This window comes from Podarcis pityusensis (assembly GCF_964106645.2).
Source record: "Podarcis pityusensis genome assembly, chromosome: 10".
Taxonomy (NCBI): domain Eukaryota; kingdom Metazoa; phylum Chordata; class Lepidosauria; order Squamata; family Lacertidae; genus Podarcis; species Podarcis pityusensis.
Genome location: NC_138035.1, coordinates 20,939,658 through 20,945,804, shown reverse-complemented (window position 1 = coordinate 20,945,804; position 6,147 = coordinate 20,939,658).

Below are 6,147 nucleotides of genomic sequence, written 5' to 3'. Positions count from 1 at the left end.
TTCACTTTGAACCCCTCTCCCACATTTATCAATAAATCAACACCTTATATTGGGAAAGGACACATAATGGCTCTTTTCCAACAAATTAAACCATTAAGATAAGATTTAACCAATGATTGGGTGAATGCCCTGAAGCTACTTGAAACCCTTATGAAATAGTAAGATATCTGACACAGCAGAGGCAGATAATGAGGCTTTGGATCTCAGCCTGAAACACTTACCGTATTTTTCGCTCTGTTGGACTCACCGGACCACAGGACGCACCTAGTTTTTAGAGGGGGAAATCAAGGGAAAAAATATTATTCCCCCCCCCCCAGCCCCAAAGAGCAAGGGACAGGCTGCGTGCAGCCTGTCCGCTTCTCCCAGAGCTTCTCGGGGCTGCGGGGGAAGCCTGGGTCCCCCCCCCAGCCCCAAAGAGCAAAGAAGCCAAGACAGCGAGCGGGATCCATAGCCGCGCAACCTCTCCAGCGCAGCTAAAGAAGAAGACAAGGCAGTGAGCGCGATCCATCCCGCTCACTGCCTTGGCTTCCTCTTTAGCCTTGAGCAGCATCTTTAGCCTTGCGCAACGGGATGGATCGTGCCTGCTGTCCACCGGGGCTGGACTAGATGACTCCTGGGGTTCCCTTCCAACCCTGCAATTCTATGACCTTGGAAGGTGTTGGGGGTCTCCACCACTGGAGGCTTTTAAGCAGCAGTTGGGGGACCATCTGCCTGGCGTTCTTTAGCTGTAATTCCTACACTGTGAGGGGGCTGGGCTAGATGACCCTCGGGTGGCCCTCCCAACTCTATACAGTTCTACACGTCTGCGGCAGGAGATCCACAGCCACTTCACAAAATGCCCACTCCCAATTTTCATTGGAGAGACATGTGGCTTCAGTGTTTAGATAGGTACCCCCTACCTGCCACTCTCTCCCTACCCCACTTAAGCCGAGGGAATTCCTGCCCAGAGAAGCTCCCAGGTGAGGCAAGGGTTAAGATCTACCTCTGGTAAATGGCTTTCCCTTTTCTCTTCTTCTTCTGTGCTATTTCCTTCTTTTGTGTTTTGTTTAATCTGTTTTTATTGTATACTAAAATAAAAGCTGCAAAGTTTCCTTTTTTATAATATCCCCCCCTCCAAACTAAAACGTTAATCTAGATAAAAACACTGATCCAGAGGAAAAGAAGGGGGTGGAGAAAGGACGAAAAAAGAAAAAGAGGTAGAGATTGAGAGATTTTTTAAAAGTTGGCTTCTTTAGCCTTGCGCAGCCTCCCGCGGCTGGAGAGGCGCGCAAGGCTAAGGAGGAAGCCCGGGCAGCGAGGGGATGGATCGCGCTCACTGCCCGGGCTTCCTCTTTAGCCTTGCGCAGCCTCCCCGCGGCTGGAGAGATTGCTCAAGGCTTTTCTAGAGGAGGGAGAAGGGACTGACTGACCGTGTCAGTCCCTTCTCCCTCCTGGGGAAAAGCCCGCAAGAGCGGCACGAAGCTTGTGTGTGGCTCTTGGGGGCTTTTCCTGCCTGCCTCCCCCCCCCCTGCATTCGCTCCATAGGACGCACAGACTTCTCCCCTTAGTTTTTAAGACAGAAAAACTGCGTCCTATGGTGCGAAAAATACGGTAAGTCTTGGGTAAAAAGAGAGAAGATTTCAGGCATCTAAAACCAGTAAGAATTTTGCACATGGGTATAACACATCCATAAACTTGCCAGAATATTTTTAAACCAAACCAATTAATTTATGCTTAGTTGTAATTTGCTTTGACATCTGACTCATTGCTGCAGGTTTTTTTAATGCAGAATATTTGCCTTTATTACAATGTAAATTGTGATTTTGTTCTAAATGTGGTTTTCTATAATCCCCCCTCCCTTTGATTTCTATCAGCTTAAAACAGATCAAGTAATGCGGGTATAATTTTTAATTGTTTTCATTATTTACAAAGTTCAAATTATCACTTTGAGATTACTATAAATACAGCTAAAATGATCTATTTTAAATCCAATAAAATATTAAAGATATTTTCATGGGTTCTGTGACCTTTCATTTTATAAGCAATTGGAATGGTACAGAGCGGCCGTCATGTAAGGTACTTGAAGATTCTTAGTTTAATTCTATTTTTGCAATAACCTTATTTCCCCCCCCCCTTAATTCTTTTGAGTTGTGCATGTATTGAGTCCAGTTAAAGCTGAAAGTAGAGAAAAGTATTCATCTAATAAATAAAAGCTGTTGGGGAGGGGAAATATTGAATGCATCCATTTGTACATGATTTACATGCTGTGTATGCTTTGTAAACCTTTTACTGTTTGTTTAAAACTGTGTTTCAACGAGGATGTAGTTGCCCTTAAGCCAACGACAGTCATCAACTGGCTTTGTGTAAAATTCATGGTATTCTTCTGTAGCACACTTGAGTGTAGATCCATGTACACTCTTCCATGTACACTCTTGTAACCTGGTGCCTATAGCCAGCTTTCCGGGTCATTTTGTTCTTCGTGTATCTGATTTTGGGGGGAGGGGGGCAGTGGGGTAGGGCTAGATTGCACAATATATTTTATTTATTCATTAGATTTTAGCCTTGTAAGTTAAAGTATTCTAAATGATGATGTTAACAAGTATTTGTCCCTACTGGTGTTTTTTGGGGGAGTTATTTAAAAGCTAGGGAATGAAGAATGCAAAATGGTTTACTGTTCAGACTGTCTGCTCTGGTCCAATCCTGTACTGATAGTACCTTCCCAATATATTGTGATGTTTCATACAATAACAGTGAACATAACCAACTTGTTATCTTCAGTAAAGGATTGCTAAAACAGTGAGAAGCACAATTTTGTGGGAAAGGAATTAGCGACAAAACAATTATTTGCTTCTGTGATTGTAAATCCTATTTTTTGGTATATGGTCTACATGCTGTTGATTTATAAGGATTCCAGACTTTACTGTGATATTTGGTTCCAAAGAACAATTGCATTATCCACAATGCACAAGTCTGTATAAGCACCTACCGTAATTCTTGAAAATCATCACTGCTTGAAATTTGGTCCAGGAGGTTAGAAATGAATTAAACTGTAAGTGAAACAAAACAAAACAAAACAAAACAAAACGGGAAGGAAAGGAAAGGAAAGGAAAGGAAAGGAAAGGAAAGGAAAGGAAAGGAAAGGAAAGGAAAGGAAGTGGTCAGGATCATTATAGCCACCAGCATATTCAAAAAGGAAGGAAAGGATATGGTGGCTTTTGTAGTGAACTGGTTAATGGATTTGGACAAATATCAGATGATCTAGCAAGGGCTACATTGGGTGCTTGGGCAGTAAAGAAAGATTGCAGTCCCTTAAGGGATCTCATTGTATGGTTTGAATATTACAGAAAAAATAGGTCAGGTTTACACTGCCCTCCAGAGCCTGTACTTTTACCATCCTATCAGGAGATCTATTCCATACAATATAGGAATTGAGTCTTAATGTGGTGGCACCTACCTATTGTATTTCTGTCCCATTAAATATTAGACAGGTGCCTTTTTGGTGCCTATTGAAGACTTTTCTTTCAACCAGTCTTTTAACTGGAGACCTTTCTCCCAGTCTGCATCTCTATTGTGATTATTTTTGACTGTTTTTATATATGGAATTTTAAATATTTGTTTTATATATTGAACTATTTGTTTTTATGTTTGGGATGTAACTATTTCATTCGCTTTATACGACAGAAGAACACCTGGCACTGGAGATAATAGCTTCATTGGTGCACAAGAAACTGAGATAGTGCTCCAGAAACCTGCTAAAGGACAAGAAAGTACAAGGAGGAAGCGGCTGGAGGGAACGACTTATGGTTTCAGTTGTCTCTACACAAATGCAGAATATGGGAAATAAGCAAGATGAATTGGAGCTTTTATTACAGGGTGGCAAATATGACCTTGTAGGTATTACTGAAACCTGGTGGGATGGGACTCATGATTGGAATGTAGGAATTGAGGGACATAACCTGTTCAAAACAAACAGACCAAACAAGAGTTGAATATATGGAGCTGGTGGGTGGAGGGCACCACCCTCAATTCCTTCTCTAAATTAGTCACATTTCATAGACCCAGATATATATGGGCACTATAAAGGATGGGAGAAAAAAGGTTTGTACAACACACAAGTCTAATTTACCAAGGGAAAACCCTTGACATTGTAGCAGTTAGACCTCCAAGTTAAGAGATTTGAAGGCAAATGGTTTCCAAAAGGCTATGATTAGGTCTCTTATGACAAAATTGCACAGAACCAATGGAGTCCCTCAGTCGCTAACTTGATCTTAAAAACTTTTGTTGAATCCCTGGCAAACTTGGGGGGGAGGGTGTGGCAGTAGCCATCTACTGTATGCTGCTATGTCATCACTAGGGACGTGGGTGGTGCTGTGGTCTAAACCACTGAGCCTTGGGCTTGCTGATCAAAAGGTTGGAGGTTTGAATCCCTGCGACGGGGTGAGCTCCCGTTGCTCAGTCCCAGCTCCTGCCAACCTAGCAGTTTGAAAGCACGCCAAAAAGTGCAAGTAGATTAATTGGTACCACTCCGGCGTGAAGTTAAATGGCGTTTCCATGCGCTGCTCTGGTGTCCATGTTCCGCTGCACCAGAAGTGGCTTAGTCATGCTGGCCACATGACCCGGGAAAACTGTCTGCAGAGTGGACAAACGCCGGCTCCCTCAGCCTGTAAAGCGAGATGAGGCCGCAACCCCACACTTTTCGGTGCCTGCGTCTGTGCATACGAGATTTTCAGCGCCGTGGAAGCAAGTCCCTGCGCCGCACTGTGCTGGTTTAGCGCAACACGAGAGCAGGTGGCTCAGTTTGGGGGTGGATTGGGGGGCTGGTCAAACCACCTCCACAGGCCACTTCCGGCCCATGGGCCTTAGATTGCTGACCTCTGCCTTAGACCATGTGAGAGGTATTAGGTTGGAAAATTTCCATTTTGAAGGGAGTTGCCTTTGAGTCTTTCTCCAAAACTCAGTGAAGGATATAAAATAAACTCTCCTGAAGGAAAGAGTAAATAGTCTGGAGGCTGGAATGTAGACTGTGGAGAGAGACCTTTGCTTTTAGGTCTGTTTGAATTATTTCATATTTTGGAAGATGCTGAGCCGGTGCTGGACAGCGCAATACATTGCATGGATAGTCTGGACCAGGGGTCAGCAAATTACAGCCTGCGGGCCGGATCCGGCCCAATTGCCCTCTGGATCTGGCCCTCAAACAGTTCTGCAATGGCCGCTTGGATCAGTGTGATTGCCATTTTTGTCCCTTTTTCTTTCCTGGCTCCATTTTTTTGGTGATTTTTCCCTCCCTCACACACACTGCAGCAGCGCTGCCTCCCTCCTCCTTCCTGGCTTCTCCCCACCCTGCAGAGGAAGGGGGCTGGGCTTTGATAGGAAGCCTTGCCGCTCGCCTCTTCCCATGGCTGTGCTGTGGGCTGGAGGCTTGGTGTGCCTGCTGGCCCCATGCCTGGCACCCAGGAAAGCTGACCTGAAAAGGAGAGGCACCGCCACCGATTCCCAACCTCAGGCACAGCAGTGGAGGAGGTAGGCAGGGGGAGGGGAGGGGCTGAAGGAGAGAGGGGGAGAGAGAGAAGCCCCCTCCGCTGCATGTGCACCTGCCACTGGGTCTGGGGGACAGTGAACCGGCCCCCTCCCAAAAAAGTTTGCTGACCAATGGTCTGTACATATCATTTGATGTATTCTGTTTTCTTTTATTAAAGATTTCTGCCATAAGTTTTAATAATATTTTTATGGGTCTGGACAATGATTTATTCCAAAAGGAGTCTTTTTTTATGCGTCCAGTCGCTTCAAACTGCACAATATTAATATCTGCAACAGTCTGGTACTTCTAGGCAAATGGGGATGTAAAACTATAAAGGCCCCTGTGGGAAAGGAATGTAAGTCAGGCTCTAGCAAGTGGCTGAAATGCTGCTCTGCAGCTACATGAAGCTAAAATTGAGATGTTATCTGATCACATAGCTGATGTAACGCAAACAGTACATGAAGTGCTCGATGATAGTCGTACATGAGAGCTTTTGTTTTAAATTGCTTCAGCAGTTTGAATCTAGACGCCCCACCCACTCACCTCCGTTGACATTATACGAGCTCACAGAATAGGTGGACCCAAACAAGGGCCTTGGACGAACCTAGGGATATTGTTGTATGTTTGGAAAGATTACTTCAACCACTCAG